The sequence below is a fragment of the Eleutherodactylus coqui genome, chromosome 8 (assembly GCF_035609145.1).
Source record: "Eleutherodactylus coqui strain aEleCoq1 chromosome 8, aEleCoq1.hap1, whole genome shotgun sequence".
Lineage (NCBI taxonomy): Eukaryota > Metazoa > Chordata > Amphibia > Anura > Eleutherodactylidae > Eleutherodactylus > Eleutherodactylus coqui.
Genome location: NC_089844.1, coordinates 137,233,746 through 137,250,469, shown reverse-complemented (window position 1 = coordinate 137,250,469; position 16,724 = coordinate 137,233,746). Strand labels below are relative to the sequence as shown.

General features: G+C 50.7%; 1 protein-coding gene across 1 annotated transcript in view; it reads right to left on the bottom strand.

Annotated features, from left to right (window-relative positions):
• The window catches only part of PIGQ (phosphatidylinositol glycan anchor biosynthesis class Q), a 53,635-nt gene extending 46,665 nt beyond the window's left edge, over positions 1-6,970 (bottom strand). Inside the window, exon 1 of the mRNA XM_066576524.1 lies at positions 6,939-6,970. The gene's annotated coding sequence lies outside the window, so the exon portion shown is untranslated. The remainder of the gene's footprint in view (positions 1-6,938) is intronic.
• Positions 6,971-16,724: the final 9,754 nt, after the last annotated feature.

Here is a 16,724-nt window from a genome sequence, read left to right as displayed (position 1 = left end):
TTTGGCCACCCGCTGCTCCTGAGCGGTGCCTCGATACGGGGAGGGCCAACCTTTTGGCTACCCGCTGCTCCTGAGCGGTGCCTCGATACGGGGAGGGCCAAACTTTTTTGGCCACCCGCTGCTCCTGAGCGGTGCCTCGATACGGGGAGGGCCAAACTTTTTTGGCCACCCGCTGCTCCTGAGCGGTGCCTCGACTACGGGGAGGGCCAACCTTTTGGCCACCCGCTGCTCCTGAGCGGTGCCTCGATACGGGGAGGGCCAACCTTTTGGCCACCCGCTGCTCCTGAGCGGTGCCTCGATACGGGGAGGGCCAAACTTTTTTGGCCACCCGCTGCTCCTGAGCGGTGCCTCGACTACGGGGAGGGCCAACCTTTTGGCCACCCGCTGCTCCTGAGCGGTGCCTCGACTACGGGGAGGGCCAACCTTTTGGCCACCCGCTGCTCCAGAGCGGTGCCTCGATACGGGGAGGGCCAAACTTTTTTGGCCACCCGCTGCTCCTGAGCGGTGCCTCGATACGGGGAGGGCCAAACTTTTTTGGCCACCCGCTGCTCCTGTGCGGTGCCTCGATACGGGGAGGGCCAACCTTTTGGCCACCCGCTGCTCCTGAGCGGTGCCTCGATACGGGGAGGGCCAACCTTTTGGCCACCCGCTGCTCCTGAGCGGTGCCTCGATACGGGGAGGGCCAAACTTTTTTGGCCACCCGCTGCTCCTGAGCGGTGCCTCGATACGGGGAGGGCCAAACTTTTTTGGCCACCCGCTGCTCCTGAGCGGTGCCTCGACTACGGGGAGGGACAACCTTTTGGCCACCCGCTGCTCCTGAGCGGTGCCTCGATACGGGGAGGGCCAAACTTTTTTGGCCACCCGCTGCTCCTGAGCGGTGCCTCGACTACGGGGAGGGCCAACCTTTTGGCCACCCGCTGCTCCTGAGCGGTGCCTCGACTACGGGGAGGGCCAACCTTTTGGCCACCCGCTGCTCCTGAGCGGTGCCTCGATACGGGGAGGGCCAACCTTTTGGCCACCCGCTGCTCCTGAGCGGTGCCTCGACTACGGGGAGGGCCAACCTTTTGGCCACCCGCTGCTCCTGAGCGGTGCCTCGATACGGGGAGGGCCAACCTTTTGGCCACCCGCTGCTCCTGAGCGGTGCCTCGATACGGGGAGGGCCAAACTTTTTTGGCCACCCGCTGCTCCTGAGCGGTGCCTCGATACGGGGAGGGCCAAACTTTTTTGGCCACCCGCTGCTCCTGAGCGGTGCCTCGATACGGGGAGGGCCAAACTTTTTTGGCCACCCGCTGCTCCTGAGCGGTGCCTCGATACGGGGAGGGCCAAACTTTTTTGGCCACCCGCTGCTCCTGAGCGGTGCCTCGACTACGGGGAGGGCCAAACTTTTTTGGCCACTCGCTGCTCCTGAGCGGTGCCTCGATACGGGGAGGGCCAACCTTTTGGCCACCCGCTGCTCCTGAGCGGTGCCTCGATACGGGGAGGGCCAAACTTTTTTGGCCACCCGCTGCTCCTGAGCGGTGCCTCGACTACGGGGAGGGCCAACCTTTTGGCCACTCGCTGCTCCTGAGCGGTGCCTCGACTACGGGGAGGGCCAAACTTTTTTGGCCACCCGCTGCTCCTGAGCGGTGCCTCGACTACGGGGAGGGCCAAACTTTTTTGGCCACCCGCTGCTCCTGAGCGGTGCCTCGACTACGGGGAGGGCCAACCTTTTGGCCACCCGCTGCTCCTGAGCGGTGCCTCGACTACGGGGAGGGCCAACCTTTTGGCCACCCGCTGCTCCAGAGCGGTGCCTCGATACGGGGAGGGCCAAACTTTTTTGGCCACCCGCTGCTCCTGAGCGGTGCCTCGATACGGGGAGGGCCAAACTTTTTTGGCCACCCGCTGCTCCTGTGCGGTGCCTCGATACGGGGAGGGCCAACCTTTTGGCCACCCGCTGCTCCTGAGCGGTGCCTCGATACGGGGAGGGCCAACCTTTTGGCCACCCGCTGCTCCTGAGCGGTGCCTCGATACGGGGAGGGCCAAACTTTTTTGGCCACCCGCTGCTCCTGAGCGGTGCCTCGATACGGGGAGGGCCAAACTTTTTTGGCCACCCGCTGCTCCTGAGCGGTGCCTCGACTACGGGGAGGGCCAACCTTTTGGCCACCCGCTGCTCCTGAGCGGTGCCTCGATACGGGGAGGGCCAACCTTTTGGCCACCCGCTGCTCCTGAGCGGTGCCTCGATACGGGGAGGGCCAAACTTTTTTGGCCACCCGCTGCTCCTGAGCGGTGCCTCGATACGGGGAGGGCCAACCTTTTGGCCACCCGCTGCTCATGAGCGGTGCCTCGACTACGGGGAGGGCCAACCTTTTGGCCACCCGCTGCTCCTGAGCGGTGCCTCGACTACGGGGAGGGCCAACCTTTTGGCCACCCGCTGCTCCTGAGCGGTGCCTCGACTACGGGAGGGCCAACCTTTTGGCCACCCGCTGCTCCTGAGCGGTGCCTCGATACGGGGAGGGACAACCTTTTGGCCACCCGCTGCTCCTGAGCGGTGCCTCGATACGGGGAGGGCCAAACTTTTTTGGCCACCCGCTGCTCCTGTGCTCCTGAGCGGTGCCTCGATACGGGGAGGGCCAACCTTTTGGCCACCCGCTGCTCCTGAGCGGTGCCTCGACTACGGGGAGGGCCAAACTTTTTTGGCCACCCGCTGCTCCTGAGCGGTGCCTCGACTACGGGGAGGGCCAACCTTTTGGCCACCCGCTGCTCCTGAGCGGTGCCTCGATACGGGGAGGGCCAAACTTTTTTGGCCACCCGCTGCTCCTGAGCGGTGCCTCGATACTGGGAGGGCCAAACTTTTTTGGCCACCCGCTGCTCCTGAACGGTGCCTCGACTACGGGGAGGGCCAACCTTTTGGCCACCCGCTGTTCCTGAGCGGTGCCTCGATACGGGGAGGGCCAACCTTTTGGCCACCCGCTGCTCCTGAGCGGTGCCTCGATACGGGGAGGGCCAAACTTTTTTGGCCACCCGCTGCTCCTGAGCGGTGCCTCGATACGGGGAGGGCCAAACTTTTTTGGCCACCCGCTGCTCCTGAGCGGTGCCTCGATACGGGGAGGGCCAAACTTTTTTGGCCACCCGCTGCTCCTGAGCGGTGCCTCGACTACGGGGAGGGCCAACCTTTTGGCCACCCGCTGCTCCTGAGCGGTGCCTCGATACGGGGAGGGCCAAGCTTTTTTGGCCACCCGCTGCTCCTGAGCGGTGCCTCGATACGGGGAGGGCCAAACTTTTTTGGCCACCCGCTGCTCCTGAGCGGTGCCTCGACTACGGGGAGGGCCAACCTTTTGGCCACCCGCTGCTCCTGAGCGGTGCCTCGATACGGGGAGGGCCAACCTTTTGGCCACCCGCTGCTCCTGAGCGGTGCCTCGATACGGGGAGGGCCAAACTTTTTTGGCCACCCGCTGCTCCTGAGCGGTGCCTCGATACGGGGAGGGCCAACCTTTTGGCCACCCGCTGCTCCTGAGCGGTGCCTCGACTACGGGGAGGGCCAACCTTTTGGCCACCCGCTGCTCCTGAGCGGTGCCTTGATACGGGGAGGGCCAACCTTTTGGCCACCCGCTGCTCCTGAGCGGTGCCTCGACTACGGGGAGGGCCAACCTTTTGGCCACCCGCTGCTCCTGAGCGGTGCCTCGACTACGGGGAGGGCCCACCTTTTGGCCACCCGCTGCTCCTGAGCGGTGCCTCGACTACGGGGAGGGCCAACCTTTTGGCCACCCGCTGCTCCTGAGCGGTGCCTCGATACGGGGAGGGCCAACCTTTTGGCCACCCGCTGCTCCTGAGCGGTGCCTCGATACGGGGAGGGCCAAACTTTTTTGGCCACCCGCTGCTCCTGAGCGGTGCCTCGACTACGGGGAGGGCCAACCTTTTGGCCACCCGCTGCTCCTGAGCGGTGCCTCGACTACGGGGAGGGCCAACCTTTTGGCCACCCGCTGCTCCTGAGCGGTGCCTCGACTACGGGGAGGGCCAACCTTTTGGCCACCCGCTGCTCCTGAGCGGTGCCTCGACTACGGGGAGGGCCAACCTTTTGGCCACCCGCTGCTCCTGAGCGGTGCCTCGACTACGGGGAGGGCCAACCTTTTGGCCACCCGCTGCTCCTGAGCGGTGCCTCGACTACGGGGAGGGCCAACCTTTTGGCCACCCGCTGCTCCTGAGCGGTGCCTCGACTACGGGGAGGGCCAACCTTTTGGCCACCCGCTGCTCCTGAGCGGTGCCTCGACTACGGGGAGGGCCAACCTTTTGGCCACCCGCTGCTCCTGAGCGGTGCCTCGATACGGGGAGGGCCAACCTTTTGGCCACCCGCTGCTTCTGAGCGGTGCCTCGACTATGGGGAGGGCCAACCTTTTGGCTACCCGCTGCTCCTGAGCGGTGCCTCGACTACGGGAAGGGCCAACCTTTTGGCCACTCGCTGCTCCTGAGCGGTGCCTCGACTACGGGGAGGGCCAACCTTTTGGCCACTCGCTGCTCCTGAGCGGTGCCTCGACTACGGGGAGGGCCAACCTTTTGGCCACTCGCTGCTCCTGAGCGGTGCCTCGACTACGGGGAGGGCCAACTTTTTGGCCACCCGCTGCTCCTAAGCGGTGCCTCGACTATGGGGAGCGCCAACTTTTTTGCTAATCGCTGCTCCTGAGCAGTGAAAAAAAACTGTAGTGGGTAGTCACCCTAAAGTGTAAACTCTCAGGAACAGAATGTCTATTGTGTTCAATTTTAAGTTCTTAAAAGCAAGGCGGCTATTGTTATATTAGATTGTAAGCTCTTAGGAGTAGGACAACTGTTGTATGTTATATATATGTATATATAGCAATATGCATCAGGTTATTTTAGATCCAGGGTGATATCCGATCGCCACATGTGGGGTCAGGAAGGAATTATTTTTCCCCCTGAGGTATAACTCTCCGGGGGTTTTCTTCGCCTTCCTCTGGATCTTTGGGTCCGGTGGCTTTCATCTCAGGACAGTGGTGGGCAGGTCAGAATGGCTGCAGCAAGTTTCCACTGTGCCTGACCTGAGAGTCATTGTGACCATTGTGTAACTTATTATTACCGGCTATTTAATTACAATGTTGCTTATTGCCATTCCAATAAAAAAAAATAAATTAGAAACATACATTGTGGTCGTGGTGTTTTTTTAATCTGGATCTCTCCTTACATGGTGATCATGATCAAGAGTGATCACTGCAATTGCTGCCGCTGGAACTAGAATTTGTATGCTGGTACAGCATTTAAATATTGGTGGCCTAACGTAAGTATTTAAAGTGACTCTTTGGGCCTGGACAAATGAATATGGCTGCACCACTTCTCTGGCTGCCTGATGCACACTGTGTATTATGATCCATAGGCAGTCTAAGGGTGCCTTTAGATGGAATGAGAAATTGCTTGCCTGAGCGAATGAGCAAACGATGACACAGTTAGCTCGGGCGGTCAGTTTAAAAAAAGATAAATCCTTTATTTATATTCTTACGGGATCACTCAGTCCGCTGTACCAGTGAATGAGAATAACTGAATAATCCATATTTATACTAAATGATTTTTACTCCCATTGAGTTTCATGGGAGTTGGAATCAGCAGTCATGATTCACAATAGTTTTGGTGAACTCATCCCCATCCTGGCAATTATACCACTAATTGCTCATCACAAGGGGCGTGCCTGTAGAGGATGCAGGGGATGCGGTTGCACCCGGCCCCTTAGCCTTAGGGGGCCCATAAGGCCTCTCTTCTCCATATAGGGAACCCAGTACTATAAGTAAAGCATTATAGTTGGGGGCCCTGTTACAAGTTTTGCATCGGGGCCCGGGAGCTTCAAGTTACGCCTCTGGCGCTCATTGAGTGCTATGTGGCCTGTAAAAGAGAAGGCAGAAGTGGTTAAAAACCATGTCTTCTCCTTCAGGTCTTCAGATGTGTCTTACAGCTGGGCACCTGACCTGTTCCTGCTAGATTGTAGGAGCCCAAGCTTTAATCTCGTGCCATATATTTAGTATGGTGCGGAATTAAAGCCCAGAACCAAGCGCCACATATTTACGATGCTTGGTCCTTAATAGAGATGAGCGAGTATACTCGCAAAGGCACATTACTCGAGCGAGTAGTGCCTTAGCCGAGTATCTCCCCGCTCGTCTCTAAAGATTTGGGGGCCGGCGCGGGTGACAGGTGAGTTGCGGCGGGGAGCGGGGGGGGGAGAGAGAGAGATCTCCCCTCGGTTCCTCCACGGTCTCCCCCGTCGCTCCCCGCCCGCCGCCAGCCCCCGAATCTTTAAAGACGAGCGGGGAGATACTCGGCTAAGGCACTACTCGCTCAAGTAATGTGCCTTAGCGAGTATACTCACTCATCTCTAGTCCTTAACCGTTTAAAGTACTTATCCACGGTGGTTATCAATAAGCAGCTCGGCAGGGGTCTGACTCTCAGCACCCTCCCTAACCAGCTGTTTGAAAATCCGGGTAGAGGGCATTCCTCGGAGTGCCCCCTTCCTGCCACCTCTAGATCACATTCCAACACTGGGCAAGGGGGAATTACAAATGCAGTTGCACTAAGAATTTGCTAACATTTCAATAAAAGTAATAGAGCATTGATTAAATGCAGCAAGGCACTGATGGGTATGATAGTATAACACAGCGGTATGATATTAAGCAGATACAAAGCGTAGGCTGATAATAAATAGCGTATTCTATCAGAACGTAAAGTAATCTAATAATGGCGACTGTAATGGAGCAATAACCTTATTACAAGCTGAACAGTATAATGACACTTTATAGTAATTAAATAAAGGACTGCTTAGTAATCCAATAAAGCTAAACCATTCAACACAACGCCAAACGCCAGTCGTGTACCATCCAACAATTCACTGATTCATAGAGTGCTATTACATATAGACGAGTGTGTACTATAATAATAAAATGACAGCATATATGTTATATACTTACAGACAGCACAGGGGATGTATGTAACGGCATCACAGACCTGAACCACTACTGATAACAAAACATCCGCCCTCCTTTATGGGCTACTGGGCAACCGCCCTAACTGTTCATGTGCTGCTGTTGCAAAAATGTTACACGCCCAAATAATAAAGCCTGTAACATTTGTGTATAAGCTGTTTACCGCATGTGGCAACCCTCCTGGCAGAAAGTCTCGCACAAAGTTGGGAACTGCCTGTCAGATAGGAAGGCACAATTAAAGGGGCACGCTTGCAGACAATACTGAGTATATGGATTCTCAGGCTGGCACTCTATATGATAGCAGTCTAGAAAGTGCCATTCACGGAAGAACTCTAAATGGGACTAGCGTTTGTAGCACTCTAGCTGACACAACTCTTGTGGGCACTCTGAATGGCACCAGAAGTGTAAAGGCCCTTTTAAGGCCCATTTAGACGTAACAATTATCGCTCAAAAGACATCTTTTGAGCGATAATCGTTGTGTGCATTTACGTGGTAAGATGATCGCTCGAAATTCGCTGAAACAGCAGTTTGAGTGACAGTTTTGAGCGTTCACTTTGCATAAGTGTGTAAATGAAGGCTTACACTGTATGCAGAAGACAAGCGGGACTGCTATCTTCTGCATACAGCTGTTGTCTTCTCGGAGAGCTCAGCTGGTATCCAGCTGGGCACTCCGAGCGAGGTATGCAGAACACAGCTGGAGAGCTGTCTTCTGCATACTCCTGCTGTGTTTTACAGAGCGCTCAGCTGGTGTATAGCTCATTGCTCCGAGCGAGGTATGCAGAACACAGCTGGAGCGCTGTCTTCTGTATAAGTCTGCTGTGTTCATGGAGCGCTTAGCTGGTATACAGCTAAGCGCTCCTAGCGGGGTATACAGAAGAAGCTGGAGTGCTGTCTTCTTCATACTTCTGCTGTGTTCTCCGAGTGGGATACCAGCTGAAACAATAGTATTAGCTTTATCCCGCTGAGAACTCATAAGACGCATCGTTAACGAAAACTGCGCGTTTAGACCCAACGATTCTTGCTCAAAAGACGGCTTTAAGCAAGAATTATTGAGTCTAAATAGGCCCTTTACAAGCGAAAATGAACGATATAGCTCAGTGTAAACACAGTCAAGGACCGAACGTCTAATGATAAATCGTTCACTTTTTATTCTTTGTTCATTCTATGCTGGCATAAAAATCATTGTTGGTATCGTTCATTTTAAATACTGATCGTTCAGTTTTTCTCATTCACTTATACAGCGAATGTGAATGACTGAATGATTTCTCGTTTGAATGAGTCAACAATGTTCCTGCTCGTATAAACACTTGTTCAAATGAGAAATTATCAGGTCTAGATGGACTATAACTTGAAGCTGGTGGGTCGCAAAGCAAAATCTGTAACTGGGCCCCCCAATTGTAATTCTTCATTTAACTCTTTCTAATCCACTATCTGACGTCTAAAGACATTATGATTTAAGGCTGTACAGCTCTAATGTTGGAAGACGTTTGTCAGGGTTCTCTTACTGTATATTGCCAGCCTCTCTGCTGTTAGAGCCTATCCAAAGTGTTACCTCATGCAGTACTGGCTGTAGCCAGCATATGGCGCTGTTGTATAACAGCAGAAAAAGAGTAAGCCCCCTAGGAAAACCAGGATACAAACTGGATTGGGAAGGGTTAAATTACTGGTTTCCTCACATGGGGAAAGGGGAATTTATGGACCCCTAAAACTCCAAGCCCCAAGGGCAACCGCATCCTCTGCACCCACTATAGTTACGCCCCCTGGCTGGCACAGTTTACAGGAGTAATCTAGCTGGCATAATTTATGGGGGCATGCTGAGTGTCCTAACAGAACCATGGCCTGACTTTACAACACTTATTTATTTAAAAAATGACAGTTTATTGTTATTTTCTCTAAAATGACGACCTATTTGGACCAGGAAATTGTAATGCCTATCACTTGTACATAACTTGTTCCCACTGGTTTATCATAAGCACACATGATATAAGACTGGAGATAAATATGTATTTAATGCCGCAATCATTTATTTTAGAATTCAATTTTTTGTAAAAAATATACAAAATCGTAAAAGTACAACTATATAATCCAATTGAGGCCCAAAACCATATATAGTATAAAAATGTCAAAATATATTCCAAACATCCAATAATATAATAATAATATATACAGTATATGAAGATATTCTGGATCAGTATTGTTAACCAAGAGTATTTCTAGTCACAAGTGATATTAAAACTGTTGTCCATCCAGACAACCACTGACCCCGCTCAGGACCCGCTTTTATGCTCCAGAGCAAAGAGCTGCGAGCAACAAGAAGCCATCTAAATGGCCTCCATGTAATAATATATTTCACCTGCAGCGAACTCTATAGGGAGAAAATATATTTAGTGGAGATTATTTGGGGGATTGTCTGTAGTGACGAGTGAACTTTTGAAAAGTTTAGTTCAGCAGGCTCACCGAACTTTTGCAGAACGTTCGGTTTGGTCCAAATTTGTTCAAACTGAACAGGAAGTTTGCCAAAACCATTAAAGCCAGTATATAACACTAAGGGTGCGGGCAGACGAGCGCATAAACGGCGCGTTTTTGCGACCAAACGTATATACGTGACCATCTGAGGCAATGGTTTCGAATGTATTCGTTCACATGGGCGATTTTAGGGCGCGTAAAAACGGCAATTCGAAAAAAAACGGAACATATGCGACCGAAATACGCGCCAATGCATATTCGATCGCCGAAAAGACCGTTTGCAAAGTAGGAACAAACGAAAATACGCTTTCTAGCTCTGGTCGTGATCGGTGAAAAACGATCGCTCGGGCGATTATACGTTGCGCTCGTGCGAACGTAAATACGCCTACGCTCGTCTGCCCGCACCCTAAGGGTGCATTCCCACGAACGTATATCTGCTCGGTTTTCACGCCGAGCCGATATATGTCGTTCTCATCTGCAGGGGGGGGAGGATGGAAGAGCCAGGAGCAGGAACTGAACTCCCGCCCCCTCTCTGCCTCGTCTCCACCCCTCTGCACTATTTGCAATGAAAGGAGGTGGGACGGGGGCGGGGCTAAATGGCACAAATTAGCTCCGCCCACGTCCCGGCTCTCCCCATTGCAAATAGTGCAGAGGGGTGGAGAGGAGGCAGAGAGGGGGCGGGAGCTCAGTTCCTGCTCCTGGCTCTTCCATCCTCCCTCCCCCCTGCACATGAGGACAACGTATATTGGCTCGGCGTGAAAACCGAGCCGATATACGTTCGTGTGAATTCACCCTAAGAGACATAAAAGCCCTGTATAACACTCTGGTAGTGTTATACAGGGCTTTTATGTCTCTTAATGCACTTTTATACACCAGTGTTGAGCGAACGAAACCAGTAGAACCCTGTTTTGGGTAGAACTTTCCTAAAAGTTCGAAGCAGTTCCATGCCACAGCAAACTTTAAAGGAGATGTCCCGCGCCGAAACGTTTTTTTTTTTTTTTAACCCCCCCCCCCGTTCGGCGCGAGACAACCCCGATGCAGGGGTTAAAAAAACCACCCGCACAGCGCTTACCTGAATCCCGGCGGTCCGGTGACTTCAATACTTACCGCTGAAGATGGCCGCCGGGATCTTCTACCTTCGTGGACCGCAGCTCTTCTGTGCGGTCCACTGCCGATTCCAGCCTCCTGATTGGCTGGAATCGGCACGTGACGGGGCGGAGCTACACGGAGCCCCTCTCTGGCACGAGCGGCTCCATAGAAGAAAGCTGAAGACCCGGACTGCGCAAGCGCGGCTAATTTGGCCATCGGAGGCCAAAAATTAGTCGGCTCTATGGAGACGAGGACGCCAGCAACGGAGCAGGTAAGTATAAAACTTTTTATAACTTCTGTATGGCTCATAATTAATGCACAATGTACATTACAAAGTGCATTATTATGGCCATACAGAAGTGTATAGACCCACTTGCTGCCTCGGGACATCTCCTTTAAGTAAAGTTCTACCTGAAACAGGGTTCTGTTGGTGCGGTTCACTCAACACTAATTGTCTGTGATAAGACAATCTGTTTAATATAAATCTGTATAGTGAATATTAAAGGGTTGACCCAAGAACAAGATTAATCACCTATCCACAGGATAAATGTATGATTACTGTGGGTTCAACCACTGGGACCCCCTCCATCACTAGAACATTGGTCCTGAGTAGAGATGAGCGCGCATACTCGCTAAGGACAATTACTCGAGCGAGCATTGTCCTTAGCGAGTACCTGCCTGCTCGGAAGAAAAGATTCGGGTGCCCGCGGGGGGTGGGGAGCGGCGGGGGAGAGCAGGGGGGAACGGAGGGGAGATCTCTCCCTCTCCCCCCCCCCCCCCCCCGCTCACTCCCGCAACTGACCGCTCACCTGCGCCGGCACCCGAATCTTTTCTTCTGAGCGGGCAGGTACTCGCTAAGGACAATACTTGCTCGAGTAATTGTCCTTAGCAAGTATGCTCGCTCATCTCTAGTCCTGAGCTACATTTACTAGGATTTTGAATAGAGCCATGGTCGTGCAGACACACGACAGGTCCATTTAATGTTTATATGACTGATGAAGATAGCCAAGCCCTTTGCTCATCTATCTCCGTCAGTCCTATATACATGAAAGGGAAAATCAGGGTCCGCGCATGACCACTGCTCCATTCAACTGCCTCTCAGGACTCCATTCTAATGATCGGTGGGGGTCCCAGCAGTCGGAACCCCAGTGATCATAAATGTTGTTCATGAACCAAGCCCTTTAAAATGATCAGTTGGGACAAATCGTTATTGGTATAACAGACATAAAATTGATATGCACTAATGACTGCAACATGGTTTGGATCAGTAATGACAATCTTCTTTGAGGAAAGGGGTTCATGTTGAGACCCATCTACTTGTTGTTCTTTCAAAAATTAGATGAGTATGTTTCATATACCATCACTAACTACTACAATACTGACCCCATGGGATCCCGATAAAGAGATGTGCTAGAGGGAATAGTAAATCTTTAATGAACTTAACACATTAGCATTTAAGGGGGGGGGGCATCTCCCAATCAACGGGGGCTGGTGGCAGTGTAGTATGGCTTTGCACGGTATTTGTAAACCTTTACACAATTATCACCGGAGTCAGCCACATACAAGAGCCCAAAAGGCGAACATGTTATTCCTGCTGGTTTACAAAGACCCTGGGAAACGATGCAAATGGGTGACCCGCTGGGTGGAAAGAGGGTGATGCTTCTTTTTTGGGCATCTGCTACTAAAATATTTCCTTCAGGATCGGCGCATATTCCTGTCGGATTTCCAAACTCATGTTGGTAAGTTTCTGAAAGGGAAGCGGATAATTTTAGATTTGATGTAAATAACTTCACATCTCCACACTCTTCACTAACTGCAAAGCCCCCATCTGGTGTCGAGCAAATATACTGGGGCCCTTGAAGTCCTGAGGTTTTTTTGACTCCATGTATGTGATAAGCTCGGTTCACATGGAAAGCTTGCACTTCCCCAGAGGTGTATTCAGCTACTAGGATCCGTCCAGAGGAGTCCACAGCAATGCTCGTTGGAGACTTAAAATTACCACCTACTTTAATCCAAGGTGGCTGTGAATTTGGATTGTAAATTCGGACTGTACCCTCAACTAGGTCAGTGACTGCTACAGCACCAAGACGAGTCATGGTAACACAGTCTGGAAGAAAGAGAACATCATCACAGCAGTGGAGAGCCTGAGTGGGTTTCCCATGGCTATTCATTAAATGGACATAAGGACCATTATCTCCACATACGTAGAGGGAGCCATCTGAACACCAGTGAAGGGAAGATGCACCCCCTTTCCGAGGCACCAATATTTTTTGAGTAAACTCATTCTGACGGAACAAAAGCAGGTTACCCACATCTTCAAGGTCTCGGCAGACTTGAGTGGTCTTTTTGGAGAGTTGCTGTACATGTGAAGGTTTCAAAAGGCCAAGTCCAGGCTGAGAAGAAAGAAGAGGGACGGTTTTTTGAAGAGTGTTCTGTGAAGCTACTTGAAGACTCCTTACTGTCCGGACTAGATCTTCCTTTTGGCGAGAAAATTCCAGAGAGCTGTCCATCATTCTGAAAAAGACACAGAGCTATCCTGTAGATCAGGGTTCTCCAACTCCAGTCCTCAGGGACCACTAACAGGTCATGTTTTCAGGATTTCCTCAGTGTTGCACAGGTGATGTAATTATTGTCGGTGCCTCAGACATTGCTACAGGTGTTTTTACTATAAGAGATCCTGAAAACATGACCTGTTGGTGGTCCCTGAGGACTGGAGTTGGGGACCCCTGCTGTAGATCAATTCTGGTACTTTCAGGCCAATTGTAGTTGCAATTGATATTCAACATGAAAAGGCCATTTACAAAAAAATGTATCACTCTCATGAAACCTTGGGAGAAGCTTTCTCATCCTTATGCACTTCCTACTAAACATATTCTTGCTCAGGAAAGTTGTCACTTTTCCAAACCTAATCGTTCCATAGGTGAAAGTCTTGACAACACAACACCCTAATTCTACCTTGTAAAATAAAGACTATAGATGTGAAAAAGTAGGTGAATTTTTAGTAGTAGATGCCTAAATATATGATCGGTGGGGTTCTGTCTGCTCAGACCCAGGGTCAACCTTGCCCGCCACCATAGACAATACTCTGGTGGTCCCCAATGTTCCAGCAGAAGACAAGCTCATAGGTTTTGGAGAATGTAGAGCCAGTCACTTGCCACTAGGAATTATTAACAAATAAGGCTACTTTCACATTGTTTTTGTACCTAATACCACTTTCTGTCTTCGGTTTTATGACTTCTCTTGAGAAAATTGCACAGGGTCAGAAACCAGGATGGAACACTAAAGTTTAACGTTTTAAATGGAGACCTATTTGGCGGACACCTTCTAAAACAGAAGGTCTCTGTCTCACATATTATACCTTATGATTCTGTCACGGTTTATGTCCCTATGCAGTTCTTTGCAGAAAAGATGGAAACCCAAAATGAAGTAAAACATTAAAAAACAGTGTAAAAATAGCCTGGCCTATTAGACCTTACTGATAATATATCCTGGATGTGCTACGGTAACAACAAACGTTACGATGCAAATAAACTGCTCAGAGACATATCATCTTCTCTGGTGGACCCAACAAACCCATGTCAAACATTGCTTAAACTACCGCAATCCCAAGTGCATGGGTGTCTGGTTCCTGCTCACAGCAATGAATAAGCAAATCCCGAGCCAACCTTCCCGTAGTTTCCGTATTTACTATTGATTTCAATGCATGGTGATTAGAGATGAGCGAGTATACTCGCTAAGGCTAACTACTCGAGCGAGTAGTGCCTTAGCCGAGTATCCTCCCGCTCGTCAGTAAAGATTCGGCTGCCAGCGTGGATGACAGGTTAGTTGCGGCGGTGAGCAAGGGGGAGCGGGGGGGGGGGGGAGAGGGAGAGAGAGATCTCCCCTCTGTTCCTCCCTGCTCTCCCCCGCCGCTCCCCGCCCCCCGAATCTTTACAGACGAGCGGGAGGATACTCGGCTAAGGCACTACTCGCTCGAGTAGTTAGCCTTAGCGAGTATACTTGCTCATCTCTAATGGTGATTCCTCTATGTAAGGTCGTTGCTCTTGGGACCCAAATTATATGACCCCCTTGATACATGCTATCATCAAAAATCCCGCCTATAATTCCTAATCTGTCTAATATCCGTTTTTTAAATAAGGACATGAAAAATAAATGCAGTTCAGTACTTACAAGTGATATAGATAATTCACCCCAGGTCTGTCCGTATCCTCCTGTGTGATATTAATGCGAGTCATAATCCGCCTACAGTGTAATCTACTAAACACACTTCCCTGGATATAATGTTGTTGGCGACCAAGATTTAGCAACACCTATTAACACAGGCACTAAATAAACATGATACGCATTAGCTCCATGGTTAATTAGCATTCCTTCTCTCCCATTCTGATACGGAGATATATTACATTAACCGAGTATTTGCTCGTCAGTATTGATTTAACGCTTCATGTTAAGGTTGGAATAAAAATACAACAGAGTACTAATGCCATATTTAGACGGCTGCCCCCGGATTCCGCAGCGAATACCGCCCATAGCCACCTATGGAGTCCCACTGCTTCCTGCACACGAGCAGAAATTTCCACTTGTGGCAGAAAAATCGCTGCATGCTCCATTCTGTGCGGTTTTTCGCACTGACGGCTTCCATTGAAGTCAATGGAAGCTGTCCTTCCCGCGGCCCTTCCGCAGGGAGCACTGCAGAAGGGTTGCAAGATCCACGTCATCGACTAGCGAAGGTGCGGCTTTATCTGTACTGCGCATGCACGCCGGCCGGTGCTCCTGCAGTACAGGACAAGAAGTATCCAGTCAGGTAAGCAGGGTCACCGACTGGGCACAGGGTTGGATCCCGCATGCCGGATCCCGCATGCCGGATCCGATTCTGTCATGCAGGGGGCCTTAGAGGCTTTCAGAGAAGAAACGCTAGAAAATTAGGTTGTAAATAACCTATGAAAAACTGTTGACGTTAATAGCATTTTTATAAAAAGTTTTTAAACATGTCGGAAAACATGTGTATGAATGAGGCCTCATGTCCACGGCCGTGTCGGACTTCGCCAGCGGAATACTGCAGCGGAGTTTGACACGGTGCCCCGCAAAGACCCCATACTCACATCTCCGGATCCGCTGCGAGAGTCTCGTCCGGCGAGCCGATGCTCATGTGCAGTAGGCTCACAGCTGACGTATCACAGGACAGATTGGCTACAATGGAAGCCGACCGCGCGTATTTCCACAGAAGATAGAACATGCCACGATTTCTTTCACCCTGTAGAATTCCGCAGCGTGAGCATTAGAAGGCAGAAGGCTATTAGATTCAATAGAACCTATTAGCTGCGAGATAATGCCGCAGATTTCCACTGCGGGAAACGTGGCAGAAATCCGTCCGTGGGCATTAGCCCTGAGTCCATAAAGACATCGGCTGGCTTGAACAACCCCATCACATGTTGTGCGACTATCACATATCCTCTAAAGATGGGATACAAACACGCATCTTGGCAACAGAAAATATGGAATAAAGAGCGATCAAAAAGTCATATGTACCAAGAGAATCTACAGGACATTCCCACAAAAAATGAGCCCTCACACAACAATGTCAGATGAAAAGTAAAAAAGTTATGGCTGTCAGAAGATGGCGGAAGAAAATTATTTTATTTTTTCCAAAGATATTTTATTTCTAAAAGTAGAAAAAAAGTAGCAAAAAAAAAACTATATACATTTGGTATCATAGTAATCGTAGTGACCCATAGAATAAAATGATCTTGTCATTCTTGCTGCAGTGTGTACACAGAAGAAACAAGAGTCCCCCAAAGATGGTGTAATTGCATTTTTTTCCATTTCACTCTACTTAGATTTTTTTTTAAAGTTTTTCAGTACATTATATTGTACATTGCATAATACCATTGAAAAATACAACTCGTCCTACAAAAAACAAGCCTTCATACAGCCACAGGATACATAAAAGAGTTATGATTAGAGATGAGCGAGCATACTCGCTAAGGGCAATTGCTCGAGCGAGCATTGCCCTTAGCGAGTACCTGCCCGCTCGAGAGAAGGTTCGGGTGCCGGCGCGGGGGAACGGTGAGTTGCGGCAGTCAGCAGGGGGGAGCGGGGGAGAGAGGGAGAGAGCTCCTTGCCGGCACCCGAACCTTTTCTCTCGAGTATGCTCGCTCATCATTAGTTATGATTTTTTTTTTTTTTTTTTTAAGTGTGGAGAAAAAAACGAAAAAA